The following is an 18,446-nucleotide window of genomic DNA, read 5'->3' as shown; positions in this document are numbered from 1 at the left end:
GTGTCTTTACATTTAAGGTGGATTTCTTGTAGACAGTGTATTATATGGTCTTGTTTTTTTATCCCCTCTGAGATTTTGTATTCTTTTAAGTAGTGTATTCAAACCACTGACTTTTAAAGTAATTCTTGCTATAGTTGGATTTATACTTACCATTACATTTTGTCCCTGTTATTTGCCGCTCTTGTTCTTTGTTTCTTTTTTATCTTTCACCCTTTTGCTCCCTTCTCCGGCTATAATTGAGCACTTTATGATTCCTTTCTCTCTCCTCTTCAGCATAGCAATTATTTTTACTTGTTTTTAGTGGATGCTCTCACTTCGGGAATACGCATTTAGAGCTCACCCAAGTCCACTTTCTAATGATGGGCCACAGATTCGCAGGTAGTGCCAGCCCCTCCCTCCTGTTTCTCATAAACTTGCTGTCATTCATCCCACTTCCTTGTAAGGTGTAATTACGGAATTGTCTCTTCTTTTTTGGACTAGTATCTGTTAGAGCAAATAAAGGAAAACAAAAATTTTACCTTCATTTATTCCTTCTCTGGCATTCCCTTTGCCTTTATATAGATGGGAGTTTCCAACCTATATTATTTTTCTTCTCCTTGAAAAACTTCTCTTAACACTTTTTGCAAGGGAGGTCTCCTGGTACCAGATTTCCTCGGTCTGTGTTTGTCTGTGAGCATCTTTTATTCTCCTTCACTTGAGAGGAGAATTGTACTCAATATAGAATTCTAGGTTGGTAGGGTTCTGTTTTTCAAATCTTTCAAACTTTAACTCTCTTCTTGCCTGCCTGTTTGTGAGGAGAAGGCCAATGTGATTCTTACCCTTGTGTCTCTCTTTTTCTCAAGAATTTCTGCTTTGGGCTGGTTTTCCACAGTTTGCGTATGCCATGCCTGGGTGTAGTTTCTGTTGCTCATACTGCTTGGCATTCTTACAGCTCTTTGGACTGTTGATTTAGGATCTGTTGTTAATTTTGGAAAATTCTCAGTTGTCTTTATTTCATATGTTTGTTCTCTTTCTTCTAGTATTCTTCTCCTTCTCCTTCTTCTAGTATTCCCATTACACAAATGTAACATATATTTTTTTAAGATTTTATTTATTTATTTGACAGATAGAGATCACAAGTAGGCAGAGAAGCAGCCAGAGAGCAGAGAGCCCGATGCGGTGCTCGATCCCAGGACCCTGGGATTATGACCTGAGCCGAAGGCAGAGGCTTCAACCCACTGAGCCACCCAGGCACCCCCACAAATGTTACATCTTATGTCGTCCCACAGTTTTTGGCTCTTTTCTTCCATCTTTCTCATTCTTTTTTCTCTCTACGCTTCATCTGGATATTTCTGTGGACATGTTTTCAAATTTATTGATTTCATTCCTCAGCCATGTCCAGCCTATTGATGAACCCGTCAAAGGCTTTCTTCATTTCTTTTGCAATGTTTTTTATTTCTAGCATTGTTTTATGATTCTTTCTTAGATCTTACATCTCTCTGCCCGTATTACCCCTTACTTATCCTTGCCTGGTTTTCCTTTTTCCACTATAGCCCACAGCATATTACTCATAGTTATTTTAAATTCCTGCTATGACAATGCCATAATGTCTGCCATATCTGATTCTAGATCTCATGCTTGCCCTCTCCCTCCTCAAACTATGTTTTTTTGTCTCTTAGTATGCTTTATAATGTTTGTTGTTGCCGTTGAAATGTAATATACTGGGTGAAAGATTTTATGATTCTCTGGCCTGGAGTCAGGCAGTTTTTATTGTTCGCTATAGCTGCAATTGTCGGAGACTAAATTTTCTCTGGTGTCCTTTTCATCTTCTCTGTTTTTCTTAAATAAGGCCCAAGATGTACAGCTTCTTCAGTTGTAATCCTTTGTTATTAGACAGGAGCCCTGTTGATGTGGTAGTGACGGATGGGACATGAGGTGGGGGGGAATGTTCTGTAATCTGATTAGGTCTTGGTTTTATAGTGAGCCTGTGCCCCTCGGTTCTGACTTCACAAGTACTTCTCAGTTTTTTCACGCCTTAGTTAAAGCAGTAAGTAAAGAGGGCCTATTTTGTGGCATTTCCTTTTCTCCTCTTAGAAGGCTAGAGGATCTAGAATTGGCATTTTCCCCTCCTCCACATGGCTTAGGCTCTAATAAAACCCTACTCAGTTTGGCTCTGGTAAATAGTTTCTCTGTAGGAAAGTCTTCTGATGAAAAACAGATCAGTTTGGGCATTTTTCAAACTGGCTGCTTTGTCCTTTCTCCTTCTAGAAATACAATGACATATCTGACCTTTTTTATTGCTGTAAGAACCTGGTTGGGCTCCTGGAAGTAAAACTTAGAAAAGTGTTGGGGTCCCTATTAGACTAGACCTGCCTAGAGTTTTTAACTTGAAGCTACTCTGCAGTGAGTCTCCAGAAATTTGTGAAATACACTTTAAGTTTTCCAATCCTGGTGCCAGCTCCAGCCCTGGTTTCTGCTCTTGGACTTATGATCCAGTGAGCTGTGATTTTTTTTTTTTTTTAAGATTTTATTTATTTGACAGACAGAAACCACAAGTAGGCAGAGAGGCAGGCAGAGAGAGAGGAGGAAGCCGACTCCCTGCGGAGCAGAGAGCCCGATGCAGGGCTCAATCCCAGGACCCTGAGATCATGACCTGAGCCAAAGGCAGAGCTTTAACGCACTGAGCCACCCAGGCGCCCTGAGCTGTGATTTTCTATTCATCCAGTTCCTCTCTTCATTTTGGGGGGCAGCAGTTAGCGTTGTGACCTCAGTTCTCTGATGGATATAAGAATCGCCAGTTCGCAGTTGGTTTCTTGTTGGGAGAATGGGAGTGACAAGGTAAGTTCCTTACTTGTTAGACTGGAAACTGGAAGTGACCAAGGAAAATCCACTCTCAAACTCATTTTGTTTGCCAGAGTTAATTTCCTTTTGTCTCTAGGACTTAGAAGGTATTTTCCTTGCTGACTGTTGTTTAGGGACTAACCTCAGTACCTAAACCTAGCCTGCAATTTCATGCCACTTTGCCGGCTCCATAGGCCATTCAAAATACAGCAGATTTCCTCTTCAAAAATAAGCAAGATAGTAAGAGCAAATCTGACAGCAATATGGTGTCTTACATAGTGTCTGTTATCAGAGGAGTGTTGTCTTACCTTTAACATGTCATGTCATGTAATGTAATTATTGGAGTGACATCCCAACACTTTTGTCAGTCCAACCATAAGCGCTACACTTGAAGATACAAGTATGCAAAGGTATGGCCATTGGGAGGTGGGGAATCATGGGCCCCAGTACAGTTCTTTATGCCACACTCTATCCTCTAGGCCCCATTGTCTCATGTCCCTACCTGATACAAAATATATCTCTCCCATCTAATATCCTTAAAAGCCTGATCCAAGTACAACAACACCTCAAAATTCAAATATTATCATTGAAATGAGGTCCACCCACCAATGATTAGACTTCTAGGTGTAGTTGTTAACTAAGGATACCCCCTGGCCACATTACATCTTTATGTGTGGATCTATGAAACATGTTATCCTTCCTTTTTAAATTTAAGGCAGACTGTGTTTGCAGTGGAGACTATAGAGAAATACTTTGCAAATGGTTATCACATGTAGTGGGACAGGTACCCATAATACATACCTTGCCTACTCCAATAGAAACATTCTCCCGAGCTTATTCAGGATCCATGTATAACTGTGAGAGCTACTTTGCATTGCGGGCTTTAGCCTCTCAACTCTGAGACACGTCATGTGAGGTTTTGGCACCAGTTCACCACTCCCACAGCCTTACCTCTCAGACCACAGGGCAGAACTTGAAGTCCAGAACCGCAGAAGAATTGCAGTTATCAAAACCCTGAATAGACTTGTCTCAGGATGTTTAAAGTAAATTGCTCTTGCTTAGGTTCCCACCTCCTGTTTTCTTCTTTTATATTATCCCTCTGAACTACCATAATACCCCACCAACATCCACCTGCTCCGATAATAGAAATCCAAACATCCCCAGAAATAGAGTGGTGTTTTCCCAAAAGCAGATCTTCAGTTAATGCTTAGGGAATGAATGAGCCAATGAACACAGTATCTAATTTATTAAAATTGAATTTCTCCTGCATTCTTGAGTAAGCTAAGTAGATCTGTGTGTGTTCAAATTTTTCAGAGCAACAAACTGAACGTTTAGGGAATTCAAGAGTTGAGCCTTTGTTTTTCACTTCCTCACTATTTCTTAAGCACAACAATTTTACTGTTGAATCCATTCATATTTCCAAAGAAGCAATTACTCAATTGCCACATTATTCTGTTTTAGATCACAAAATAAGATGGAAATTTTCCCAGTTGGTTTTACGAAACCACATAGCTTCTACTCCTAAACTTGATGCAAAACAATAACGTATAATCAAAGTGGTGATTCATAAGCTTACATTCCGAAGCTGTTTAAATTTTCTATTTAAAGGAACAACATTTAGAAACTAAGTGGAAAGCATGAAATGAAGGAAGGAAGGGTGGAAAGTAGGAAGAAAAATCTCCAAGTTACCTGGTAAAGCAAATATGATGATGGTGTGTAATGTGTTCCCACCTGCCCAGCAGCAGCCCCTCACTACTTATACGGTTGATGGACCTATTCAACCAGAAAGTGAAGAACTGGCCTAAGACCTTACTAGGGCTAATGAAGCTGCTGGATGTGACCCCAAACTGTATCTGAGTCGTAGCCGTAGCATCAGCAGCTCTGGCTCAGGCTCTCCCTTGCTCATCTCACCAAGATTTCATACTGGCATAGGCACAAATGGGGCCATATCATTGACCTTGGTCAGAAATTTCAGGACTTTCATCTTGTTGGTTCCTTTGAGCTCTTGGACCCCACAGGAGTTTATAGCATGTAGGATCACTATCAAGAGCTCACTTGATACTCTAAGTACCCTTCCTTTACCAAATCTCTGGTAATGAGTTTCTGGCCTCTCCATGGATGAAGGGCTTTCTCCCAGCGTATATCTACGTCATATTCAGGAATTCTCAGATTCTCTCTTCAGTGGTACAACTGCCCTTCACAAAGGTCATGCTCAGGAAGGTCATCAGGAGACCAGTCTTTTGCAACCACTGGCAGCACTCTAGTTCCCATGGTGGGTGAAACCGTTTTGATAACGAGGACAATGTTTAGTTGTGTCAGAATCCTTCAAGTCAAGGGCAAAGACCAGCTCCACATGTTAGAGGCTTTCCACGGGATCATAAGAAAATGGTCCTTACACATTTTGTTGATCTTTTTTAGTACGTGTGCTTTTGTAATGGGCTGCTTAATCATCTATATGAGCAAAAGAAACTGCATCAACTAAGCTGCCTTCTTGGTTAAAGGGTCTCTGCATGAGTTCTCTGTGCCAGGTGGGGCTTGTGAAGTGCTTGGATTTTCATCCTCTTGGCTTTTGGCATCTTCCTCAGTTCTGCTGCATGACGAATCTGCAGTGCCCTGAGTGGTGGATGGGGGAATCTGAGAGGCCTGGAGAATGCTTTGTGTCCTAGTGGCAGGCAGCATCTGGGGAACACCAGAAAAGAGGAGAGGAGGAAAGGAAGGATGCTTCTGCTGTTGCTGCAGTGACCTGACATCCTTCTAGATCCTGGCTACCACTCATCCAAGGCTGAGTACAGCTGCCTGGCTCCTCTCAGATCTGAAAGCAGAGGCAAGGATGTGGGAATGCTTCTGTTCTGCAGTTTGTGGTCACTTCAGTCCTCCCCCAGGCAGGTCCTCCTATGTGACCATTGCCCCTTGGTAAGACTCTCTAGCAATGTCACCTCCCTCCAAGCTCTGAGATTTTGCTCAGGCCACATGTGAGAAGAAGAACCTGCAGCAAGGGGTGCCTGGGTGGCTCAGTGGGTTAAAGCCTCTGCCTTCAGCTCAGGTCATGATCTCAGGGTCCTGGGATCGAGCCCCGCATGGGGCTCTCTGCTCAGCGGGGAGCCTGCTTCCCCCCACCCCCCACCTGCCTTTCTGCCTGCTTGTGATCTCTGTCTGTCAAATAAATAAAATCTTAAAAAAAAGAAAAAGAAAAAGAAAAAGAATCTGCAGCAAAAGGCATAGTGCACAAGACAGGTGAAGTGTCGTGTCTTAGTCCATTTGGGCTGGTAACAACATACTAGACTGGGCAGCTTGTAAACAACAGAAATTTCTCTTGTTCTAGAGGCTGGAAGTCTCAGATCAGGATGCCAGTGTGGTAGCTTTGGTGAAGGCTCTCTTCTAGGGGGCAGACTGCTGACTTCCTCACATGGTAGAAGGGGTGAGGGATCCCTCAGGTGCCTTTTCACTAGAGCTCCTCCCTCAAGGCCTAATGACACTAGGTTTCAATGTATAAATTTTGGAGGGGACACAAACATTCAGGCCCTAGCAGGCTGTCAGATAATAAACAGACTTATCCGTTCTTTCTCTTCATCAGCCAGACTTTATGTATCCTCTTCAAAAAAATACTTATTTTCTAAAGATAAGGTGCTGAACCAGACGTTTTGTGAGCTCCCAGTCTTTTGATATTACATAACATCACAATGTCCGCCACAGTGCCTTTGACCCTCAATTATAGTAAGATATATATGGAATAGTAAGAACACCTACCAACTGTGTGTGTTAGTGACTTCGTGTTCATATATATGTAGGCATCATCTCAAAAATTCCATGAATTACTTCGTCTTACCATGTGATTTGCTATGATAATAACTATTCTATTTTTCATCCATTCTTCATAGTTTATTAAAATGATAATTAAAAATTCTAGTACTTACCTATAGTTTTTAGGTGTTTTTATATTCTCTGGAGTCACCATGCCACAACTTCCTTCTGTGTAGGCTGAGGTGCTTCTTCTGATTCCTATAGTGTAGCAGTAGAAAGTCAGTCTTCCAAGGCTCACTGGGAAGAAAAAAGGGCGGAACTTTAAGACCTTTTCCTTCTGGGATCTCACCATCTACCTTTCACAGCAGGCTCCAGAGCCAGTACAGCTGTTAATGGCTTGTGCCTTCCCTCCACTGTGAAGCATTTTTGGACCTAACTTTTGATCCATAACGAAAGCACTGATCAGTTGTACTTCCTCAAAACTAAAACCTTTTGCTTTACAAGACACACTGTGAAAGACAGAGAATAAAGACCATAGACGGGAAGATTTGCATATGTTTGCAACTCACATGTGTGACAAAACACTTGGACCCAAACGAAATAAGAAAAAATATGCCGAACAACAATAAGGAAAAAAGAGTACAGTTAGAAAATATGCATAGAACTTGAACACATCTCACAGAAGAGGATCTATGAATGGAAAAGAGGCAGATGCAATTATGTTCCGCATGAAGGTCCATTAAGGAACTGTGAATTCATGCAGTGATGACATGCAACTGTCTACCTGCTGTACTAGCTGACATAGAAATTACTCAAAATACCAAGTATTAGCGAGGATTTCAAGCAGTTGGATTGCTCATACACGGATGATGAGAAAGGAAAATGGTCCAGGATCTCTTAAAATCAATTTGCCAGGTTTGTGTAGTTAAACACGCACCTATCATATGATCAAGCAGCAGCTAAAACGTCACGAACAAATGCATATAGCAACTTTTTTGTAGCAGTCCGGAATTTAAGAGAACTTAAGTACCCAACTGTCCTTCAACTGGGGAATGTATAAAAGGCTCAGGTACATCAATACAATGGACTACTCCTCAGCATTAAAAAGAGAAGGAGAGGGGCACCTGGGTGGCTCAGTGGGTTAAAGCCTCTGCCTTTGGCTCAGGTCATGATCCCAGGGTCTTGGGATCGAGCCCCTCATCGGGCTCTCTGCTAAGCGGGGAGCCTGCTTCCTCCTCTCTCTGACTGCCTCTCTGCCTACCTATGATCTCTCTCTCTGTCAAGAAAAAAAAAAAAACAAAACAGAGAGAGAAGGGGAAATTTTAGTATATGTGCTGCCGAAGCGAGCCCAAGAGAAGGGGAAATTGATGATAGAAACATTCTGGGTGGATCTTGAGATTATTTGCTGAGCAGAAAAGCTGACCCGAGTGTAAAATTTACATACCATAAAATCCCACTTCTATAACATTTTCAAAATGACCAAATTATAGGAAATGGAAACAGATCCATGGTTGTCAAGGTTTAAGATTTGGGGGAAAGGTGAGACTTCAGGTAGGGAGTGCTGGAGACACTTTATATGGTGAGAAAACAGTTCTGTATCCTGATTATGGTTATTGTTACATGAATCAATACATGTAGGGTTAAAAAAAATAAAAGCTTCAGGAATTCTACCCCCTGTCAGATCAGTGCGTGTTCAAACTTTACCATCTGAATTAGATTGCATTTACTTAATAATCCTGTGCGACAATGTTATTGCTGTGACAGATGCCACATTTGCGGGAAGGAGGAGGTAAGAGCAGGGTGAGCCACCTACGCTCTTTCCTCCTCAGACATTGAAGGACAGAAGGCAAATGGATCTCTCTCTTTTTCTCTTTCTCTGTCCTTCACTTTTGGTAGTGTGAAAAAGAGCTATGTCAGATAAAGGCTTTTGTTTTCGTTTTATGGGCCTTATCAATTACTTACTGTATTTTGATCTCCTTTTCACGTTGGATGTTAGAAAGGACAGGACCAAGCTTTGTTCCCAAACAGGGATCTACATCAGATATTTTGTGTATTAGGTCTTCATTGAATTCAACATAGCATTTCTACTCTAATTTTTTAAAAAAGCTATCTTTAATCATTCAAATTTTAAATTATTATATTATTTTATTGTAAAGTCTTTTTACTGTAAATATCCTTAAATTGTTTCTGAGACTCAAGGGACTGAATTATATTGATGAGTAAATCAAGCCATGTTATGAAGGAAAGTGAAAAGTGTGTAAGAAAATGACACAGAAACATTTTTCAAAGACTATAGATATAAAAGATGCGATGCAGTGTTAGATGGTAAGAGGATTGTCCTACCTTGATGTTCAAATCTGAGTAAAATACAGAGGTGTTAAGAAATTTGCTCATTGAGAGTTGGGTGTTCAGGGACATGGAATCTGAATATCTAATGCCAGTTTGACAAAACAGAATATTGAGCAAAGTGGGTTTTCAATACAGCAGACATATATATGCCCATGTTCAGAAAGGAATATGGAACACACAAGTCGCAGAGAGGGCAAAAATGATAGCATATGTTATAGTCATGTAAAATAATAACAGCTGCTAGGACTCCTGGAAGGCACAGTCAGTTAAGTGTCCGACTCTTGGTTTTGACTTGGGTTGTGATCTCAGGGTCATGATCTCAGGATCGTGAAATGTACCCCCATGTTTGGCTCCACACTCAGCCCGGCCCCCTCTGCCTCCCCCCCCAAATAGTAAATCTTTTTAAAAAAATAACAGCAACTGCTTTATGATCTGGTAGGAATGTATAACTACTTAAAAGCAAGAATGTAGCAGCAGATCGTTTAGCTCTGCAGCAAAGGCATGCTAAAGAAGCAAGGTGATAAATTGGAAAAAGAAGGACGAGTTTCCATTTGCAATATTCAGGTGCTGCTCTAACTATAAAATGGTATCAGGGAAAATACTGATGTCTATTCATTCTTTTTCATCTTTTTTAGAGAATACGGGCAAACTTTTAAAGAGAAAAAGTAAAGTAGTTTAAGAATTGTACTGCCAACTAATATGTATATGCCCTGTGTGATGGCGAATCTGCGGAATCACCTTCAGATCAAAAGCATGTGGTAAAACTTGAGAATTGATGAGTTCTGAAAAGAAGGCCATGGTTCAAACGCAAAGAAATAAAACATGCTCACTGGAGAAGAGAAAATATAATTCTTTAATAAAGGAAAATAAACTAACGGAGCAGGTGATACCACAGGGAGAAAATTACTTGGGCGTGAAATAATAGAAATTTATATCAATGTGAACAAAATCATTAGTGCCTTTGTTATCAGGACAATTTATAAATGCAAACTTTGTAATAGAAGAATTTCGACACCAGAAAATAAGTATGTGATGTGTAACTAACAATGGAGAGGTTAGCAGCATTGACAGTAGGAGAGGGGAATTAAGTAAATCATGGATCCCAGTTCTGTTTCCGTGGTTTTTACTTTGTGAAAGATACTCACATGTTAACTTAGGAGATGTGTTAAATAATAGTCTGTGAGGGAAAATCTGCTTTATCTGACATCATCCTCATGAAAATAAGTAAAAAAAGAAATACATTTTCAGTTACTACTTGAAATTAATGGCAGCAGTGAAAATATTACATATTTTAAATTGCACAGTTTTGCATTTGTTTCCTTTGCCTTTGGAGACATGTCTTGAAAGAAGTTGCTGTGGCCATTTTCGAAGAGGTCTATGTTCTCCTCTAGGATTTTGATAGATTCCTGCCTCACGTTGAGGTCTTTTATCCATTTCGAGTTTATCTTTGTGTATGGTGTAAGAGAATGGTCGAGTTTCATTCTTCTGTATATAGCTGTCTAGTTTTCCCAGCACCATTTATTAAAGAGACAAAAGCGAAAATGAACTTTTGGGACTTTATCAAGGTCAAAAGCTTCTGCACAGCAAAGGAAACAGTCAAAAAAAAAAAAAAAAAAAAAAAACAAAGAGGCAACCCATGGAATGGGAGAAGATATTGGCAAGTGACACTACAGACAAAGGGCTGATATCCAAGATCTATAAAGAACTCCTCAGACTCCACACACACAAAACAGATAGTCACATCAAAAAATGGCAGAGGACATGAACAGACACTTCTCCAAAGAAGACATACAAATGGCCAACAGATACATGAAAAAATGTTCAGCATCATTAGCCGTCAGGGAGATTCAAATCAAAACCACATTGATATACCACCTTACACCAGTTAGAATGGCCAAAATCAACAAGACGGTAAACAACATGTGTTGGAGAGGATGCGGAGAAAGGGGAACCCTCTTACACTCTTGGTGGGAATGCAAGTTGGTGCAGCCAATTTGGAAAACAGCATGGAGATTCCTTAAGAAATTAAAAATAGAGCTATCCTATGGCCCTGCAATTGCACACTGGGTATTTACCCCAAAGATACAGATGTAGTGAAAAGAAGGGCCCCAATGTATGTATGTACCCCAATGTTCATAGCAGCAATGGCCACTGTCACCAAACTGTAGAAAGAACCAAGATGCCCTTCAACAGACAAATGGATAAAGAAGATATGGTCCATATATACAATGGAATATTATGCCTCCATCAGAAAGGATGAATACCCAACTTTTGTATCAACATGGATGGGACTGGAAGAGATTATGCTGAGTGAAGTAAGTCAATCGGAGAGAGTCAATTATCATATGGTTTCACTTACTTGTGGAGCATAAGGAATAACACAGCGGACATTGGGAGAAGTGAGTTGGGAGAAATCAGAGTGGGAGAGGAACCATGAGAGACTGTGGACTCTGAGAAACAAACAGGTTTTTAGAGCGGAGGAGGTTTTATGGGGGGGGCTAGGTGAGCCCAGTGGTGGGTATTAAGGAGGGCATGTATTGCATGGAGCACTGGTTGTGGTGCATAAACAATGAATTTTGGAACACTGAAAAAAAATTAAATTAAAAAAATAAAGAGCACAGTCTTTATATGAACTTGGGTAACAAACATAGAAATATGTTTGTTATATATAATAAAAGCGATCAGTGTTTTATGTTGTTGCCATGATTAGTTGCCTAGCGCAATTCATATAAATATTGAATATAGTGAATGAATCCAATCATGTCAGAGAAGATTTGTGTAAGTTATATGTAGGTATATGCATATGTATATATTTCTGCTTTTAAAATATAACTTAAAACTTTCTAGATGGAGTCCTTTAAGTTGGTTGAATGCATATAGCCCAATCCATAGATTTTAAATTTTTTTCCTAATTATTAAAAGGTAAATTTTGAGAATGTGTGTTTAATTTCAGTGTCAGGATATTTTAGATTTATGTGTCAGTTTAACTGGGCCATGGGGCGCCATGATCAAACATGATTCTGGGTGCTTCTGTGAGGGTGTTTTTGTATAAGATTAACATTTAAATGCATAGGTTGTCCTCCCTAATGTGGGTACTCCTCTTATAATCACTTGAAGGCCTGAATTGAACAAGGTCTAAGAGAGATTTCTTCCCACCTGATTGCCTTTGAGATTGGACATTTTTCCCCCTATCTTTAGACTCGAAATACTGGAGTTTCAAGTCTGCTGGGCTTCATAGTGGAACTAAACCTGCAGCTGTCCTGAGCATCCAGCTTGTCACCTCATCCTGCAGATCTTGGAAGTTATCAGCCTCCATAATCATGTGAGTCAATTACCTACAATAAATCTCTCTAGAATGATTGATAGATACATAGATACACAGAGATGTATGTATGTGTGTGTGTATATATATATACAAACAAACATCCTATAGGTTCAGTTTCTCTGCAAGGTATATAAATTATATTTTGAATATTTATAGAATTTTATAAACATAAAGGAAATGCATATATATTTTATCAGTGTCGGAAAATATAGAAATCATAAATAAGTAATCATATACCTTTCCACAAGGAGGAAAGGAATATTTTTGATATTTTGCCCTGAATGTTTATACTCTGCTTCTTATGCATAAATGTGTCTGTGAATATATGTACATATGTATACACATACACATACATACATATATCCACACACAAACATACTTGTGTGTGTTCCACAGTCTTTCCATCCAAGTTTTTATTCTAATGTATTTCAAATATTGGATGGCTTACAGTTTGAAGGCATTTGTTGATCACAAAAATTAAGGTTTTAAATTTGGATTGTATTACTTATATTTCTGGCGAAGATGGAACAATAGGAAATGGATCTAGATACCTGCCAGAAACAATTAAGAGAACAGGAAGAAGTGCCAAATATATATAACAACCATTTCCAATATATTGGCCATCAGGAAAGGAAAGACAGTGACCCCCGAGAGACTGAAAAGAAAAAAGTAAGCCTAGAATTGCACCAGCTTGTTGCCTTGAATCTATAGGTCAGAGAATGGTAGTTAAAGTGAAACCCATAGCTTAGGAGTTGAGAAGATAAGACTGAGGGTCAGAGGGTGACCAGGAAGTTCGAGTTCACAGGGCAAAGTCCCAGACTGAGAGAGGTGCACAGGGAGAGAATTTCAGACTCCACATGGGGTATTTCCTACTTGCACAAGTCAGAATGGAAAACCATATCATGCCCAGAGCATAAAAGAGAGTACTCAGAAAGTTGCTTCTGTCATGATGCAGGCTTTGTCTTAGATTTATGCAGTTTGGCAACACCCAACAAACCTTTAAAGCAAAAATTGGAAAAAAAAAAAAAAAGTGTTTCTAAGAATCTTGTCTGAGTTATAGAATAAAGCTCAAAAATATATAGGTATTGGGGAAAAAACAGTATCTGACACACCAGGGCTTGATAAGTGTGAACAAGGCCAAATTCACGATGTTTGGCATCCAATCAAAAATTGCCCAGCATGCAAAGAAGCAGGAGAATATGTCCACTAGCAGGAATAAAAATTAAGTGATTAAAATTTATCTAGAAAGGATATAAGGATATAGCTGATAGAATGAGTAGACAATTATGAGACTGACGCGCTGCCTACTGCGCTAAGGAGGCACCTAGAATGAGTAGACAATTACATCAAAAGAGTTATAACTATATTCCATTTTTTTTCAAAAACAAAAATAAAAATAAAACATGTTAAACAGAGATACATAAGACAAAGAAACACAAATGAACTTTGTGGTACTAACTTCTGTGCCTGAGATAAAAATATACACTCTTTTGGACTAATGACAGATTAGATATGACAGAAGAAAAGATTAGTGTATGTTGAAGTCACAATAAGTTTTTTTTTTTTTTTTAGACTTTATGTATTTATTTGACAGAGATCACAAGTAGCAGAGAGGCAGGCAGAGAGAGAGGAGGAAGCAGGCTCCCCACTGAGCAGAGAGCCCAATGCGGGGCTCAATCCCAGGACCCCTGGGATCATGACCCGAGCCGAAAGCAGAGGCTTTCACCCACTGAGCCACCCAGGCGCCCCCACAATAGCACATCTGTGTCTCCAAAGGAAATGAAAACACTAAGCCAAAACTATATCTGTACTCCCACATTCATTGTAGCATTATTTCAGTAACCAAGACATGGAAACCTCAGTGTCCACTGATGGATGAGTGGATAAATAAAATGTAATAAAATAAAAAAATAAAATAAATGTAATAAAATATTATAATATTTAATATATAACACAATATATAAATATATTATAATAATTAATATAATATACAACATAATATACAACATATTATATTGATTATATTAATTATTATAATTAAATATATTATTATATATATCATATATAACCTATAAAATATTACATACTCCTAAAAAGAAGGAAATCCTGACATTTGTAACAACATGGATGGACCTTGAGGGCATTGTGCTAAGTGAAATAATTCAGAGAAAGACAAATACCATATGATCTCACTTATATGTGAGAATCTTTAAAAAACACCACCAGCAACCAAAAAAAAAAAAAATCCCCAATGCTTAAATACAGAGAACAGATTGGTTTTTGCCAGAGGTGGAAAGTAAGGTGGGTAAAATGGGTGAATGTAGTCAAAAGGTACAAACTCCCAGTTATAAAATAAATGAGTCCTGATAGGAAAAAAAAAAAAAGTATAGAATTATTTTTAAGATAATACCTGTCACGGGCTAATTTTATTCACCACAGAGGCTGTTACAGAATTTACTAGGCTTGATGTAGAGTAGGCAGTTGTGATTTCTCTGTATTGAATTATTTTGATGCAAGAATATATCACCATTATCTTGGTAATTAAAATACTTAAATAAGTCTAACAACAGAAATAGGAGGTGTGTATTAAAGCAACTGCTAGCTGATGCCACAGACACAATGTGAAGTCTGACAGCTTCATCGAATGAAGGTGCATTTCTGGATGTGGATTGGAAGCGGGGGTTGGGGGGGGGGTCTGTGCTATTACGTGACCCAGTGATTCAGGCACTACCCATAACCTAAACATGGGTTTCAGTGCTCGCTATAGAGCAAAAGAAGAAAAGTGTGGAGGTGGAATACACTCTGTCAAATATATAGGCCCAGAAATGAGAAAAAAAATGCTTCCACTTATATTTCAGTGGCATGGGTACTCACATGACCCTTCCTAACTACAAGTGAACTGGGCAGCGTAGTCTACTGGTGAGCCAAAGAGGAGGGCAAGACACCTATGGATGAGTAGCTCTGGTCTCTCCCATAAACTTACACAGTAGATGCTCAGGGAAAGAGCATTATAACAAATTCTAACACAGGACTCCTGGGTAGCTCAGTCGATTAAGCTTTGGACTCCTGATTTCAGCTCAAGTCATGATCTCAGAGTCATGGGATCAAGCCCCACTTTAGCTCTGCACTCAGCAGGGAGTCTGCTTAAGACTCCCTCCCTCTCCCTTCGCCCCCTCCCTTGCATATGCTTTCTCTCTCTCTCTCTCAAATAAATCTAAAAAGAAAAAAAAGAATTTGGTATGAAAACAATCTCCTCCACTCCTGGTGGCGTTTCTGGCAAGGCTAAGTCTGCCTTAAAATTCTACGACATTCTTAAGACCCTACCATGTGACAGGGGCTTCACAATACAAGATCACATCAGGTTTATCCAAAGGATCCTATAAAACTTAAGCAGGGAAGGAACATCTTCTTCTCATAAAAGCTTCTTTCTGGGTTAACCATTGCAGTAGATTCCAGAATCTCAGTAGGAAAAGAATGTTCTCTTTCTATTAAAGCATAGTCAAAACCTTAACTCGTGAGTCTGGGCAACCCTCAGCATGACTGGGCGGGCAGGACACTTTAGAAGCCCCAGTAGGCGAGGAAAAACCAAGGTATTCCTCTGCGGCAAGGACTGAGATAAGAGGCAACAGAACGGTGCTGAACTATTTTAATCTTTGCTGTTCCAAGACAGCGTGTCTCCCAAGGAACCACTTTCTTCTTACAGAAGTGCTCTGGGCTTCTGAGGATTTCAGCGTCAGCAGGTGCTTGCTGCATAGTGAGATCCCGGGTCATTCCTCATCCCCAAATTGCGAGGGAGGCTTTGGTTCTTGACCACTTGGTTAAGCTCCCTCATCCGTGTCTTTGTTCGGAGGCCAGTCTCAAATACCACACCGTTAAGGGATTCCAGAGTGGGACGTGAAGGGCCAAGGCCTTCATCCATCCATGTATATAGAGCATCTAGTACACTGATTGGCAAATATTGGGTCTCTTATTAATGACAACTTTTACTCAGATCATCTTGGTCCCAGGTGATACCACCCACACCTTTGTAATACTTTTGTTTGTTTGCTTTCATTCAGCCTATGTCAGAGAATATGCACTGCAGGACAGAAAACACCAAAATAGCCAATATGTTTCCTGGCAAGAAAATTGTCCCTATTTGAGGGGTATGTAATTTTAATTTCAGAATGAGTCTTACCCAGTTAGATGCAGCTCAGTGGTCCCTGACTTAGAATTTGCAGAATTGTACTCAAGAAAACCTAATTACAATGCCATTTCAATGGAGTGGGCTCTGGCTCTCCTCATCCAAGGCAGAGTGTGAACTTGGTGGCTTCTTGACCATACTTTAAGAGAGTAGAACCCTGTTTCTTAGAAGTTTCTTAGATATGATGTACACGAAACACCTAGTTTGTCCACTGTGTTCATCAGCAGTGGGACAAAAGTGCAGGACCCCATCTATTCCTGCTTCAGGTGGAGAGGTGTCTCTGGTTTTCCCACATTCCCAAGGTTGCTGTTAAGAATTCATTCCACGGGGGATGCCTGGGTGGCTCAGTTGGTTGGACGACTGCCTTCGGCTCAGGTCATGATCCCGGAGTCCTGGGATCAGGTCCCGCATTGGGCTCCCACCTCCATGCGGAGTCTGCTTCTCCCTCTGACCTTCTCCTTGCTCATGCTCTCTCTCACTGTCTCTCTCTGAAATAAATAAATAAAATCTTTAAAAAAAAAAATTCATTCCAGGGGCACCTGGGTGGCTCAGTCGTTAAGCATCTGCCTTTGGCTCCGGTCATGATCCCAGGATCCTGGGATCAAGTCCCACATTGGGCTCCCTGCTCGGTGGGAAGCCTGCTTCTCCCTCTCCCGCTCCCCCTGCTTGTTTTCTTTCTCTTGCTGTGTCTCTGTCAAATGAATAAAATCTTTAAAAAAGAAGAATACATTCCAGGCTTCAGTCTGTCCACTCCCAGACACATAATCTGATGTCTGTCCTTTGCTTAGAATTAGCTTAGCCTCACGTAGCCCAACACATTCTGCCTCTGAAGACCTCCAGAGTCACAGCTCCAAACTACCTGGCCTCAGGTAATCTACACTTGACTGCTCTCATCTGGAAGTTCCTCCTCTTCCTCACTGCTTCTTTTTTGTTGACTTTTAGGTCTTTGAGTATATCTCACCATCTTCCTTTGATGACAGCTTCTCCTAGACTTGTAAATCTATGGACAGTGGCTCAGTCTTCTTTTTCTTTCTATTCCCCCATACTACAATGGAGTTTCCCAAAGAGCAGATGGTGAATTAATACTTGGTAATTAGACAGTAAGCAGGGTTTCTAATGTATTATGATTTCATTTCACCCACAATCCTGAATAAGCAGAGAAAATCCAGGTATGTGTGTGTGTCTGTGTGTGTGTGTGTGTGTGGTGTGTGTGTGTGTGTCTGTGTGTGTATGAATTTTATATATATATATACACACACACACACTATATATATTTAATATGTATATAATCATTTATTATATATCTACATATGTATCTTATATAGATATATATAGAGAGACAGGTAGAGATGCAGATACATATTAAAGACTAAAATGAGCCTAGCCAAGAATTTAACCATTTACTGTCCAATTTTTCTTTTTCGTGATTCCCAAGTAATTTTCCCATAGAATTAGTTCACATTTTCATGACAGTCCCTATGCCAATAACATGTTATATCGTTCTGGTAAATAGAAAATATAAAGGGTTGTACAACTTGCTAACACTACTGAGGAACTTCACATCAGATTAAGATGCTCACACTCCAGGGGCACCTGGGTGGCTCAGTGGGTTAAAGCCTCTGCCTTTGGCTCAGGTCATAATCCCAGGGTCCTGGGATCGAGCCCCATATCGGGCTCTCTGCTCAGTGGTGAGCCTGCTTCCTCCTCTCTCTGACTGCCTCTCTGCCTACTTGTAATCTCTATCTGTCAAATAAATAAATAAAATCTTTAAAAAAAAAAAAAAAAAGATGCTCACACTCCAGACTTCAGAGGCTAAAGCAAGCATGAGCCCCGTCTGCTCCCCACCGCCCACCAGTCTATATTCTCTCTAGACTGGTAGAAGGGGTGAGGCTCTATGGGACTGCACTGTTCTGAGGCTGGTGACCCCCTTAGATCTCACTTGGTCAGGATCTGGACTGGTGCCTCAGCCCCCACTGTTATGGGGTTGGTGGTCTCCTCAGTCTTCAGGGTCCTCACCTTGACTCCTGC

At 40.2% G+C, this 18,446-nt stretch overlaps 1 protein-coding gene and 1 long non-coding RNA gene across 3 annotated transcripts in view; one reads left to right on the top strand and one right to left on the bottom strand.

Moving 5' to 3' along the window:
• LOC116583207 (melanoma-associated antigen B17-like) overlaps positions 1-18,446 on the bottom strand; it is a 64,760-nt gene that overhangs the window by 13,202 nt on the left and 33,112 nt on the right. The window lies entirely within an intron of this gene.
• Positions 1-18,446, top strand: part of LOC116583217 — a 31,278-nt gene that overhangs the window by 11,546 nt on the left and 1,286 nt on the right. The window contains exons 3-4 of one of the 2 annotated variants that reach the window (XR_004282654.1): positions 12,109-12,232; positions 16,294-16,380. This is a non-coding gene — a long non-coding RNA (uncharacterized LOC116583217). The remainder of the gene's footprint in view (positions 1-12,108; positions 12,233-16,293; positions 16,381-18,446) is intronic. The other variant, XR_004282653.1, reaches the window with a different exon arrangement.

This window comes from Mustela erminea, chromosome X, assembly GCF_009829155.1.
Source record: "Mustela erminea isolate mMusErm1 chromosome X, mMusErm1.Pri, whole genome shotgun sequence".
Lineage (NCBI taxonomy): Eukaryota > Metazoa > Chordata > Mammalia > Carnivora > Mustelidae > Mustela > Mustela erminea.
Note: the sequence above shows the minus strand (reverse complement) of the source record. Positions and strands in the feature narration are given on the sequence as shown.